Raw genomic sequence first — 14955 nt, 5'->3', positions numbered from 1 at the left:
ATCAGCTGTGACATATAAATCTGCGTGTTTTTTATATTTTATCCAGGGCATTTTTTTTTACCTTTATAGAGGGCATTTTCCTACTAATCTCATTCATATTTTCATTTCAAATTCTTACATTTGATCTATAAATTCAATAATAAACAGCCAAACCTTCGGACAGAAAAACCATTAAAAATGACTGAGACTGACAAAGGCTGAGTGGAAGGTTTCAAAATACATGGAGCGTTCTTGTTCCTCCGAGCAAAATTACAGAAATGATAGTAGGCAGTTGTTAAACCAATAAATGAATAAGTAGGCGGGTTTATTGGCATGGCCGATTTTAAACGCCTAGCCTGAGATGTGAGAGAGAGCTGCCGAAGGATTAAATATGCACTGAATAGTAATGGACTGATTAAGTATTGATGGTGTTTCAGGCAAGCGCACTTAAAGCTCTGTGCCCCTGCTGAGAGAGGCTTTAGGCACGGCTACTAAGTCAAATGCACAGCCATTAGAAGAGAAGGGCAGACCTAGTGAGCCTGAGAGTGTATGTGTCACAAGTGATGCAGATCCCATATGCATACAGTAGCTTTCTCCTTTCTGAATGCTGTAGTGAGTCGATTCTTTACTACACTTCTAGTGGTATTCTTTACCAGGGGTTAGGTGCCAGTAGTGAGAGTTTAATGAGTGAGTCATTGAGTCGTTCATTCAAATGATTTGTTCAAACGGCAGATTCATCAGATGTCTATGCATGGGCTAATGAAACTTTGACTCAACCGATTCGTTCAAAACACTGAATCAATCAGCAATGAATCGGCTGGTTGCTGTGAGATGCACTGTGTTTTCGCCTAAAATGTAAGTGACCTAATATTATTGTATTTGCTTGAACAACTGTTTATAGAACTATTAAACAGTCGTAATGGTGAAAACATTGTGTGATGTTGCCTAACTAACTGTATTTTAAATATAAAAACTTTCCATTTTGAATTTTTACCTCAGGATGCTGAGTTTCTTAGTGTTGCGCGTTTTGATTTCTCCTGGAGAGGCTGCGTGAGCCTCGCCTCAGCAGCGCAACCTTATACTGTCAATAGATGCATTATATACAGTAGCTATATCCACTATTCGCCACTTACTCTAAATGTAATAACATCAGAATAATACTTGCGTTTTGGTGTTTACATAGTTATTTTTGGTTACTGATGTTTTAATCACGTTACTTGTCTGCCGTTAATGAAGCGTTAATGTCGAGCCCTGGAGTCTATGTGCCGGGGCTCAGCCCCGGATGGCCCCGGCCCAATTTAAACCCTGTTCTTTACCTCTCCTTTAGTGTTTGTCTATAAATGTTATTCTCCTGGTACACTTACTGGGTCTTCATGAATGCAATATTACCCTAGACTAAGCCTCAGGCAGCACACCAACATACCGCCCACTGTATATCCACTGACCATCTGATGCGTATTGCACATAAAACTGGCAAGCACTATCAAAATGCACATCAAAACAAAACAAACTGTGGTTCAGATGGTCTCCTTCTAACTGAATGGGAGCTTCTTGGCCAGAGTAAGCTGCAGTGTGGACCAGACCTTATGTTTAAATCAAACATCTGGCAACACAAGACTAATTTGACCTGTGAATTATGGGCTCTAAACTCAAATGCAGATAAACACACCGTAAATTGATCTACAGAGGACAGAGCAGCCACAGCTTCTTTTACCTGTTTTATGTCTTTAATGAGGCGACAATTCTAATATTAACACCCATCACACCGGAGCACATAACTCATGAGATGCCTCCCACACAATTACACCACATAAAGGATTTCATTACCTCTGGTGAGATTTTGAGCTGTATTTCATAAATGCAAATTCGCCAGCTCAAAAGCAGAGCTCGTTTTCTTTAAAAGCGGTCGTTAAATGATAGTTCAATTAGGAAAGAGGCTGGCCATGACAATACAGCAGCTGGATAGAAATGTCCTTGTGCTTTAAATCAGTCATTCCACTCTGCTGGCTGCGAGCTTCGGGTTCATTAATTACCTGAAGCACATGACCTCACTCGCTGTGTTTCGGTAAAGGGCGGGAAAGAGAGCCACGGAGAACAAGGAGCTGCTAAACAAGATTCTCCATCGGGCAAAAACAAGGGAGGAAGGGAAAAAAGGTGGGGAGAGCAGGTCAAAGCTTGTCACTGAACACTTTGTTGAAGAATGCAGATAGGTAAGAAAGGCAAAGATGGAAGACAGCACATGCAACAAATAATGCAACATGTGTCGGTTAGCTGATAATAAGTATCAAAGTTTGTCAATGGATTCAATAAATTGCAATTAATATCTTAAGTATTGGTAGACCAATATTGATGGCAATATCTTAAAGGGTTAGTTCACCCAAAAAATGAAAATTCTGTCATTAATTACTAGGGGTGGAACGGTTCAACTTACTCATGGTTCGGTTTGTATCACGGTTTTAGAGTCACGTTTTCAGTATGGTTCGGTATGTGCTATGTTTAGGCAAAAACTATACTGTCAAATAAAAATAAAGAAAATAAGAATAATCTATCTAACTACAGGCAACAGCACAAATAAATACAATAGAGTAAAGATACAAATAAAATAAACAGTGATTTTTTTTAGGTAGGTCTAACATTAGTTTTTAGGTACAGAAATTGAATAAAATAATTAAAAGTAAAACAACATTGCATATTTGACTGTAGAAATTAAATATTAATCTTTATAAAAGTTACAAAAGCTATTCAATCAAGAGCAGTGAGTGATTTCTTTGTTGTTGCGGTTTGATTAATATTAAGAAAGTGTTGTCACTTTAAGAGAATGCACTGATACAGTACGTTCAGCCGGCTATGTCTGCTATAGGATACTTACCAAGACGGGCATTTTGACATAATTTTTCATCAATACATCAGAGAGAGCTTAATATTTGCACGCGCTCTGAGGCGCGGGTTTGCGCATACATCATTCGCATTGAATGGTTTGTCCACTTTTTTTTTTTTCTCATCGCTGTTGTTGTAATGTATTGTGAAGCCAGAATGAGAATCCATCAAATGGCTCTGCGCCAGCCAAAGCGCGAAAGCGGATTTAAATTCAGCAGTTGATGACGTGACGCACTGAAAGTTCTAATCACACCGGTGTGATCGTATGCTTCAGAGACCAGCCAAGACTGATCACACCGGTGTGATCGTACGCGTCAAAGGGTTAAGACTGACTAGTCCACTGATTTTGTTAAAACACCCCACCTAGATTTGATTTATAGATAAATTATAGATTTAGTTTAAAAAAAAATAATAATAAGATTCTCAAACCATTTTTCAAGCCTTTATGCCTGAAATGCCAAGAAAAAACTAAATGTGCAAGACTAAATGACATTGCATGCAATATTCTGCTGCAGTGAGAACTGATATCAGAACAACTGCCACATTCATCTTCAAAACGGCACTGAAATGGAAAAATTAAGCACAGTGAATGATAACTTGAGATGATGTTTGTAACACCATCTGCTAAGATAAGATCAACAACATAATATGAAAAGAAGCTTATTTGTAGAAAAAAATGGGTGACAGATTTATGGATATCAGTATCTGATATAATCGCACGTCTACTAATTAAGCACTACATTGCTATCATCACTCATTGGTTCTGCAGATCAGGACAGAATCGTGGTCATTGTGTCAGAGGAAGCTGTTAAAGGTTGGCGTCCATCTCTTTCCTCTCTGTCCTCTTCAGAGAACATAGGAGCTCTCTGTCCCAGCAGCGCGGTGATAGATGGCACTCATTTTGCTAAGCAGAGCCCCGCCCCCTGTAATATCCACACAGCTTAGCCCACCTCCTTAATAATCAAGGCTGTTAAGAAGACCGATGGCTCTGCCACGGGAAAGCAGATCAATCCTCAAGGCTCAGCATTCGCTCAGACGCCAGAAAGCTGCTTGGTAATGATCAATCTTACCCAGCTCACTGTCAGCTTACGCTCACTTACACGTGTGCCGGGAGAAGCCTTTTAACCGAGAAGAGACAATTAGCCGGGTTATAAACATTTCTCACCACGGGCAGAAAAACAGTTGTACTCCACTACCTATAAATGGTTCAGACTTGCAAACATAGTCTGTCTTACATCCGGCGGCCATGATGACTGGTGTACAATGTTTGTGAATACAAGAACCGAAGGAAGCCACTCTCTGACCTTGAATTGATCTATCAAGATGTGTTCCCATAGTCCAGATGCACTTAGCACTCTGAGCCCTGCTCTCGAGGGACTAAAAGCATTTAATACGACTAATACATCTGCTAGGCAAATGTCCAGCTCACATTCGCTTAACCCAACTAAACATGTCTTGCAAGCAAAGCAGTTGCCAAATATCAGCTTAAAATGTGCAGATCACACAACAATTCATGTGTTATTTCAATGTAACTCCATTCACTGCAACACACTCAATGTGTTACCAAATTAAATAAAATTAATCCAAGATTTACATTCTTTTATAGTAATGGTGACGGGCTGGTTTAAAAGAAACCAGAATTGTACAAATTTTTAGTAATTCAGCAATTAGACCCACACTTTTAATTTTAATTATGCTTTATATATACATACACTACTGGTCAAAAAGCTTGGAATAATTCAGTTTTTTTTTTTTATGCTTTCAAAAAAAGTGCTCACCAAGGCTGCACTTATTTGAAAAACAAAACAAAAAAAACATAACAATTTAGAAGAACTGTTTTCTATTTTAATATATTAATATTAAAATGTGATTGATTTATTATTGTGATGCAAAACTAAATTTTTCAGCATAATTTCTCCAGTCTTCAGTGTCACATGATACTTCAGAAATCATTCTAATATGCTGATTTGCTTCTTAAGAAGCATTTTTTAATCAATAGTAGTGCTGCCTCATATTTTTGTGGACGCTGTGATACACTAGTCTAAGTTTGGGGTAAGAATAACAGAATTATTTCTGCAGGATCATGTGACACTCAAGTCTGAATTAATGGCAAATTAATTTACTAGTAATAATGCAAATTAGCCGGTGCTATAATCTCTATGTACAATGCATCATCATTTTTTGTACAGTTCCTAACAAATAAATACAAGTCATAGTCAAATCATTCTCTTTAATGTCTCTTTAACGGGGTCATAGGATGCCCATTTTCTACAAGTTGATATGATTCTTTAGGGTCTTAATGAAAAGTCTGTAACATAGTTTGGTTAAAATTTCTCAATGGTAGTGTAAAAAACACCTTTTTTACCCTGTCAAAAACAGCTCTTTTCAGATCAAGTCGTTTTTGTAGCATTTTCCTTTAAATGTTAATGAGCTCTTTTCGCCCCCCCCCTCTCTTCTGAGTTTCTCTCAGAGAGACTGTTTACTTCGGCCGCATTCATCGTGAAACTTGCTAATTAGCACATTATTAAGAAAGGCGATTTGCAAAGATTCTTTACAAAACATTATACTCACTTCTTCTGTAGATGAGGCTGGATCATGAATGATTCGCGCGAACATAAGACGCATTTAGGTAGATTGGGGTAGCATTCCCTTCAGAAACAAACGTAATCCACTGCGTCTTCAAATTGCATATTAAATCGCAATCGCAATATTGGTAAAAAAAATCGCAATTAGATTTTCCAAAATCGTTCAGCCCTATTTAACATTTAAAAAAAACACTGGGTGGATTTTTATCATTATAGGGTGGTTGTGTACACACACTGCCAACACACATTTCACTTCAAACAACTTGTAAAAGTGCATGTAGCATCCTATGACCCCTTTAATGTTTGTACTAGAAAGCAATGAGATGACATGGCGAGCAAATTTGCTACAGTTTTCTGAGAAGAAAAGAAGGAAGTAACAAGAGCAAAGAGAAGAAAGCAAGCACAAAATTAATCAAGAAAGAGGGGGTTAAAGATGTACCCTTGCTTTCCCAAAATGCATCTGGCCTGGCCTTCCCCCTCAAGTGGGAATTAAAGAAAAGCTTCTGTCCGGCTGCATCAGCACTATATAGAGACTCTCTTGAACTCTTTAACCAGCACAAAAACACTGGGATGAGGGGAAAAGAGGGAGCACAAAAAAGAGAGAAGAATATAGAATTCTTCAGTACAGAGGATAAGAACGATTCTAGCAGTCATCCCCTTTATGCTTTCCTGGCCTCTTTTGGATTTCTGTCATGTCTGTAGCAACAGTGGACCACAGCCACATTCATCTCCACCCAGCAAACATCACCTGGCACTAACACAGACTCATTCAGAACCATTCAAACGGGCTCAAGAATTAAGCTAATGTAGTGGAGTGTGGAGCAGGGCAAGGAGTACATTTGGCACAAAGTGAAAGTGTTAGAGAAATCAGGTCAGGACCTTTAATAGGCAGGAACATGTGTTTTCCCATTGCTGGTGTTAACGATTATAGTCTGAGCAGTCGACCCATCGCACACCTCCTCTGTGCTTCCCTCCCGCAAATGAACTCTCACACACACCGACCAGGCTGCTCTGATCTCAGAAACACGAGACATTACATCATATAACAGTGAGAAATGGACTAGCAGCTTAAAATAGAAAGTGGCGAGAAGGAATCAAGTTTGACAGTGACAAGACACATTTCAAACCGGTTATTTGTGAAAATGAGAGACTAGGAAGATGATGAAATGCCGGTGGACTGTCAACACCAGTTACACTAAAGGATGACTTTACTCATTTTACATATGGACAAAGCAACTGCATGAATCTGTATTCAAATGGTTTGTGAATAAAGATGAAAATGATAATATTTGTGAGATTTACAGTAAATGCCACCAAGAACATATCCACATAGTACGCTATGAGAATTGTACAGAAATAATATATTATAACACACAGCTATAATTATGGATGCTGATTGATCAATGTAGTGTTCTAGTCCTGCTAAAAAAAACACAATTTAACACTACATATCTGCTTACCTTCTTTACAGTGTAAGTTAACTAAAACTAAAAACACATTTTAATTACTTGAAATAAAATAAACATTAACTGAAATAAAATTTTAAAAAATCAAAAAAAAAAAAAAATTGCACTAATTTTATTTGGGCCAGTAACCTAACCCAACATTTCAAATGTTCATTAAGTTCAAGTTGAAGTAATAATAATAATAATAATAATAATAATAATAATAAAAGTGCTAAAACTAAATTAAAACTATATAGACACTTAAAGAATAATCGTAAAAACAAAAAATAACTCACTAAAAAAAATAAAAAAAAAATAACTAAAGCTTATAAATGAAAATGAAAAAAAAAACTAATAAAATCTAATTAAAATAATTGTACAGTAAATCAATGATATTAAAATGACACTGGTCCCTGCACACCACATATATAAGAAAGAACAATTATTACTACATCTTATAGCAAAAGAAGTATGGTTAATAAATTTGCTTAATAAAATCCCAATTTATGCTCTGTGTGTTGCTCACCAAAACTAGTCTGTCACAAACAACATTAATGAAAGTCATTCATCATGACAACAGTATTAACAGCAATAACAGTTTGACTATGACACCGACAATCACCTTCTCTCACAATGCTTAATTATCACTGATTTGTGATATCACAATAAAACAATAAAGAAGGGAAATAAATCATTGCAATGATCTGTCATTGAAAGATTTTTGGAGCTATTAAATTTATCATGTTTTTGATTGAATCTGAACCCTCATACTGTTGACTAGTTTCCATTGGATGATTATTGTGAGTAACAAAAGTACTGTTTTCAGCCAATATATTCCAATTCTAACGTTCTACCAAATGCTAAATATTTATTTTCTGTAATTTTACAGTGTGCTGCATTCCGCTGTAACATGCCAATAAAGACATGCAAGAGGCTCTTTTAAAAAAAAAAATAGCAATCCGATCTCATGAGAAAACAAAACTATTTTACAAGTTGTTGATTTCATATAAATGAATACAATATCATTTGTACAAAATATACATCTTTTAGTAAAAAATAAGGTCTAGCCCTAACCCTAACTCTCAGTGGGGCATAAGCAGATTATACAAAAATGTACGTATTCTCATGATCCAATTTGCCAAAATGTAAAATAGTTACAAAATGCCTTGTTGATCTGATCAATATAAGGTCTGAAATTTCTTGGTTGGTTGGTCCCACACTAATATCTATGACTCACCAGTTCTGTTACAAATATGTCAACATTTATTGTATCAACTGACATCCAAAGCAAACAACAGCGTCCTAAAGTCCAAACTGCAGTACAGTGGGCTGGGCTTGCGGTGACACATCCTGTAATGTCTCTGATGAGGTTAGTGGTTGCTCCTCTTCAGTAAGCAATAAAAGAAAATTAATGACTGTTTGACTGCTTGGTGACATCATCCAAGAAGCCTTCACGCGACTGCCATTAAAGCACATGGCTAATGGTGAACAGATTTCCACTGAGGTCCCGCTTTCCTTACAAACATTTGATCACAATGAAAAAAAATCTGTGACCGATTGAACCACATTACTGAACAAAACCTTTAAAAAGCTACAGCACATGACTTTCAGCATGTCCCAAGTTGAAGTGATTGCATGCTACATTTTTCTTACAAACAACAACCTTGTTTGTGTCACAACCAAATCATGACTGTTTCTGTCATCACTTTGCATAATGAGAACGATCTGAATTCAGACTTTGAGTGCAGTGAAAAAACATGGTAAGTTAGTTTGTCTTTGATGTCAGCCCTCTACGTGGTTCCAGCAGTGCTTTTCCACAAATGAATTCAGCATTGTTCAGCAAACAATATTTCCATTGTTCAACATGTATCTCAGACCTCTGCGTAATAATCTAAAGAACCCCTTGATCCTGAAATGATCCCTGAACCCTGACATATAAAGAAAACACCCACACAAATGTGCACCAGTCAAAAGAAAATCTTCATTTCAGTGTTCAGGGGTGCAACAGAAAGTACCACAATTTAAGGGTCTAGATACACATTTTTACAGTATTAAAAATCAAACAATTGTAACTTATCAAGTAGGGCTGCACGATAAATCGAAATGGAATCGAGATTGCGATTCGACAGAAGCTGCGATTGTCATGCGTATCTTTCAGTGAAGCACGGTTCTGTGATCAGCAGTAAATCTCCATCCGAAGGCCAGAGGGCGCTCTCGCGCTGAAACTCCAAATACGCCTCGCAGAAGAAACCCAGAAACCCAAATCGCTGCAGCTGAATAAACAGAAGATTCAACTGCTTTCATTGATTCGACGTGACTAATAAACACGACTACGGCAATATACGGTTTATCGGAGTTCGAGCTGTCATTATTTTTTACTGCGATTTTTTTGCGTAACTTGTCAGTGAACTACGGCTCTGTGTAGTAAATTCTGCTCCATCTGAAAGCACGTGATGATGATTTCCTGCTGATTACAGAACCGGCTTTACTAACAAATTGCGCATGACAATCGCATTTGATTAATCGTGCAGCCCTATTATAAAGGTATTTAAAATATGCAAGATGCTCAAAAAACAATGCTAATTAAGGCTCCATCTCCAAAAAATCTAAAACTAATCAACCTCACAACTCGACTAGTCAGTTTTTGGACAACTAGTTGACCATCTTGACCCATTCCTTATGCATTTATTAAAAAAAAAATGTTGACCAGACTAATATAATGATATCAACTACTTGCTTGTATGACCATGTGGCAAATGTAGGATTATGATACAAAAAGATATAAAAGCTCCATGAAACTGCTGAATGGTTTCATTGTTTATTAACAGTGAAATTTCATGGGCAAAAAATGTCCATTGATCACTGTTAATAAACAGTATGTTTGAACAGTATGATCTCCCAGAAGTCACTTCCAAACCAAGCAGCTTTCTGTTGGTCAGTGTGGCGGATTCGCATGACCAACATGAACCCGTTACGAAATCTGTGTTGGGAAATATTTCGTCCTCAACACAAAATTCCAAACTGCGTGAATTCCTATTGAAATGACTAGATTTCGCCCACGAAAATATGCAGAATAACGGTAAATGACGGTGGCCGCACCTTAATAAAGGAATTTGTCAAAATTAAGATGATGACATTCAAACATCTGCCACTTGTTTTCCGGGAAACATTTCTTACGTCACACAGGAATGTGGGTAACCTCTATCTATGTCATAGGTCTGACAACTCTCACGCTCATCTCCCCAGGACAGATTACCACGCAATACAGATCTCCTTTCCCACGCTGAGCATTCTTGCTCAGCCTTTTCCTTTCTTTCTTCCTTCCTTCCTAAGAGTAAAGGCCATTGTTTGCTGGTTTCCATGGTTGCAGTGGCCAAACCCTCTCTGTTGCGAGGGACAGACAGGCAGACGGGTGTCTGGAGCTGAACAGAGAGAGGAGACTGAGCCTACACACACTGAAACAAAAGGGTTTGCCATGCCCAGCACACCAGAGATGCACTGAACAGGTGGTCCTGAATGGCAAATTGCATAGTTTGGAGTCCTTTTCCAAAAAGATTGCTCAATCTATAAAAATTAGGAATACTGTTAATCGTTTATTTTCTTATCTGAGTTGTGAAAAACTAAGCAATTTTATATGATAGTAATGGCAGACGATATATGACGTGGAAATTCAATGGAAAATATACACTAATATTGCTCAGTAAGATTTTCTTAGTGTTTTATAAAGAAGTCTCTTATGCTCACCAAGGCTGAAATTATTTGATCAATAATACAGTAAAAACAGTAATATTATTACAATTTAAAAGAACCATTTTCTATTTTAATATATGGTAAAATATAATTTTTTCCTGTGATGAAGCTGAATTTCCAGCATTATTACTCCAGTCTTCAGTAGTGGTTAAACGGATCGTAGTTGATCCGTGATCCGTACGGACCAAGCCCCACGGTTCGGCACGCATGCGATCCGCTGATTAATTGTAAAATTTAACCATAATAGAGTACAAGTTTATCATTTGTTTGTATTTACACAAGCAAGTGAATTTTAAACAATTCCAGAGAGAAAAGGCGAAAGGGAACTTGATACGTTACTCGCGCGCACACTTCACACATGAAGCGCGCACATGCGTTTCAGACGGCGCGTGAACACCGAACTGAATCCACTTCTGAATCCTCTGAACAGACACATACACATAAAATTATGACAAAATACCCATTTCGACAATCATTCAGGTAAACGCAGTCAGTTATGTCTCAAGTGAATGAAAACAGCTGAGAAAGAAATCGGATGTGATGTGTATCATTATATCGGATCTGTGCATCAGGTTTTAAAGGGACAGCGGCCTATAAATACTGCTGCTGTCATTAATGATCATCAAACAACAAAACAGCGTAATAAAAATCTATATTTAATTTATACAGTGAACACTATGCAGTGTTATTTTCCCTAATTATTACATTTCTGTATTTGAATACTACCAACCTTATTTTATTTGTAACATATTCTGTTGTATTTATCTATGCTTGTAATTTGTGTATTTGTTCTTATTTTTACTGGCTGTTCTCTTGTCTCTTTAATCATGTTTTAACTTTCTTAGTTAATCTAGTAGTATTTGCTGTGGTATCAAAGAAGTACTTCGCTTTAAGTAATAAATGGAAAGCAAATTAAATTGAAATATTTTTCTTTTCTTGCTGATCCGAAAAATGATCCGATCCATGGGTCAAAAATCGTAATGTGATCCGAACCGTGAGATTTGTGATCCGTTGAACCACTAGTCTTCAGTGTCACATGATCCTTCAGAAATCATTCTAACATGCTGATTTGCTGCTCGAGACACATTTCTAATTATTACACTCACTTCCCCTTATTCTGCTTCTTTTGTCAATACGCTCTCTCTTGGTTGTGCTCTTCTGAGATTCCTGCACTTCCTTCAAACGACTCATAATTCTTTCTCAAGCTGCTTGTTTGGTTGGATGCTCCTCAGAGTGAGGTTATTTCTTTTAGTTTCCTGTTTGTGAGCTAAGCAATATTCCCAATACATGCACTAACAATCCGGAAAGCAGTGTTATACTGAGAACAAAAGCTTTGAAGTGTAACCCACTTATGATGTCTGTCTTTTCCCTAAAGAAACAGTGTTGCGTGTATCTGTATGTATAGGTTATTCACAGAAAATGTCACAGAGAGGTCAAAGCCCACATTTGTGGGAACACTTGCTCTATGGCACGTTATCTCGTTCAGCTTCACTACTGGGGTCACATATCACACAACAGACAGGATATTGTATAAGATCTACAAGCCCATCCTGGTGTACAACTCAGCGCTGACATGCATTTTAACTAAGTCTTTATCCATTATAAAATGTGGGTGAACTGCAAAACAAAATAACATCCCATAGTTTGGATATTTGCTACTGTCAGCTTCAACTGATCTAGAAAACCAACTGCGCTCAAGCTACATTTAACATGCATTCGGATTGTATTACAAATTCAGCTCAGAGATTCTTCCCTCCCTGTGGTGTTTATTTCCTCAGTAGTTTAAAGTCGCTAATCAAATCTCATGCCGATGCATCGCCCCAGGGTGTTTTCCATGTGAATTTGAATGAAATCCATCAGTCTGGGTACAGCTGTTGCCTTAGACAAAGATGAACACAGACATTTCACAAGGGTGAAAAACAAGTGCTGCCATTAAAACAAAAATCATAATTTAACGTACAAAGCTAAAGGTGCCTACACATAGAGTTTACACTGCATCAAAGAACACTAAGAATCCATTGATTTCAAAGGGGATGGTGCATTACAAGGACAATAGACGAAAAACAAAAGTTTGTGAACACTCAGGCATGTGACTAAATTTTGAAGGAATCCTAACTTGCTGCAATATGCAGAGTTTATTGACCACTAAGAGGCAGGTCTAACTTTAAATTATGTCTCATTGACAAATTGATCCATCACTGATAAAGACAATGCCAGATCTTTCAAAAATCTAGGTTAAAACATGTAAGATGGTCCAAATCCAATTTTTTTGCCCACATGTGACTCAGATCTGTTTTTCTCATGACAGTGTGAATAGCACCAACCGCATGGAATCTGATCTTTTCAATTCCGATTTGTGCCACTTCCACACTGTAAAAAAGAAATGGTTGAGAAAAAGTAAAATAATAAGGCAAGAATTTTGAGTTCTCTCAACAATAGTTTTTTAGTTCTTCTCAGTAAAGATACTTTGTTTAGTCAATGTAAATTTGTTTGTTCATGCAATGCTGACTGTCTTATTTTGCTAATAGAAAAATTCTTGTCACAGCAACTGAAAAAACAATTACTGTCGTTGAGGTAATTTATTTTTTTCTGTTGCCTGGATGAAAAAAAAAATGTGTAAAAAGTCATCACATTATCGAGTTTATGTTTGCTTACGAATGACAAATGTTAATGTGCAACTTAGTCTAATAAGTAGACAACATTGTCTTTGCTTGTAAAACAACTTACAAGACTAAGATACCCAGGAAATGGACATGAGTGTTTGAACATACTCTACGCCTCAAAACAAGACACACTAACCTCAAAAATGGTGACAACCAACAAATGTTAAAAAGATGAGCGCTTTACATCACAGTACAACAAATAACTAACAATAATGATAAAACAACAACAACAATTTTTAAATGAAGTCCGCAAACAGCAAAACAATAATTCTATAACAGTAACTGCATAATTTATGCATGCTGCAATACATGCTGGAACTCACAAAGCCTTAAAGGGCTCAATTTTTCCTTTTTCTTTGGCGTGTTACAAGCTCTTGGTGCATAAAGAAGATCTATAAAGTTGCAAAGACTAAAGTCTCAAATCCAAAGAGATATTCTTTATAAAAGTTAAGACTTGTCCATGCCCTCCTAAAACGCCTCGTTTAAACACGCCCCCACATGTCTACGTCACTGTGTGGGAAGATTTGCAAAACGCCGCCCAAATGTTCACCAAAGAAAGAAGGCATAACTTTTATTCTCGCTGTAGTATTGTTGCCAATACATGACTATAGATCAACATTCGTCACGATTCTGCACTCATGGGAGTCACTTCAAAGATTTGACATACCCAAAGCTATCAAGACAGTTGCGAAAGGTAGTCAGTGGAAGTAGAGTGATGTGTCAGAACTCATAAGTATTGCAGTGACAACTCTATACACAAGCAAAACAAGGGCTCGTATCATAAAAGTTCCAAAACTCTGCTCTCTTCAGTCACATCTTTGTCTTTATTTCCTGTGCATAATTTTGCTGGCTTCTGCGGCAGATCACACTATAAATAAATGCATAATCGCTTACTTTATGTCCTCCGTGTTTACTTCCGTATGACAGTGTGCTGCGCAAGTGCTGCCAAGTCCACAGTTTTCCCGCAGAATTGGGCAACTTTTTCATCGTTGCCACTGGTTGTTTTTCAACTCCGTGGGTTAAAGCGACCCCACTTACGTGATATATAACGTGATCAAATCAAAGGATTTTGATCGTTCTCTTAGAGAATCCATCAACCCAAGTCTTGTGTGTGGTTGTTACACACTAGACAAAACTCCTGTGGAGCATTTGACTGATAATAAATGTATAAGATTTGTTTTGATTTGTTGTGGAAAGAGTTGGGAATATAACATAGTGGATGTTGTTAAAGCACAACTGAACCTGCACGCAATTCGTCAGTGTATGCTTAAAGGGTTAGTTCACCCAAAAATGAAAATTCTGTCATTAATTACTCACCCTCATCTCGTTCCAAACCCGTAAGACCTCCGTTCATCTTTGGAACACAAATTAAGATATTTTTTAGAGATGCACCGATCGATCAGCCAGGGATCGGAATCAGACGATTTTCCTCATGATCGGCCCGGATCAGTGATCGGTCGGTCAGTCTCACTTCTTTCCGATTCTGAGCCGATCCGTTTTGTTACCAGCGGCACAGGCAATACTGTCAGCCGCGCATTCTCGCTGTCTTCTCTCCGACGACCTCTTCTCTCTCACACACATCTCAATCGCTCCGGTTAAATAGTGCTGGTATTGCGCATTATTTTAGTCATTCCTGCAGGTTTCGCGCTTATACCA

The 14955-nt window shown here is 37.5% G+C and overlaps 1 protein-coding gene and 1 long non-coding RNA gene across 2 annotated transcripts in view; both read right to left on the bottom strand.

The window, feature by feature from the left end:
* The window catches only part of LOC107721612 (uncharacterized), a 22536-nt gene extending 19025 nt beyond the window's left edge, over nt 1-3511 (bottom strand). Inside the window, exon 1 of the long non-coding RNA XR_001637725.1 lies at nt 3500-3511. This is a non-coding gene — a long non-coding RNA (uncharacterized LOC107721612). The remainder of the gene's footprint in view (nt 1-3499) is intronic.
* The window catches only part of LOC107721610 (cytoplasmic protein NCK2-like), a 69211-nt gene that overhangs the window by 19025 nt on the left and 35231 nt on the right, over nt 1-14955 (bottom strand). The window lies entirely within an intron of this gene.

This window comes from Sinocyclocheilus rhinocerous, unplaced genomic scaffold (assembly GCF_001515625.1).
Source record: "Sinocyclocheilus rhinocerous isolate Xijiao unplaced genomic scaffold, SAMN03320098_v1.1 scaffold30, whole genome shotgun sequence".
Lineage (NCBI taxonomy): Eukaryota > Metazoa > Chordata > Actinopteri > Cypriniformes > Cyprinidae > Sinocyclocheilus > Sinocyclocheilus rhinocerous.
The sequence above is the reverse complement of the archived record's forward strand: the minus strand, read 5'-3'. Positions and strand labels throughout refer to the sequence as shown.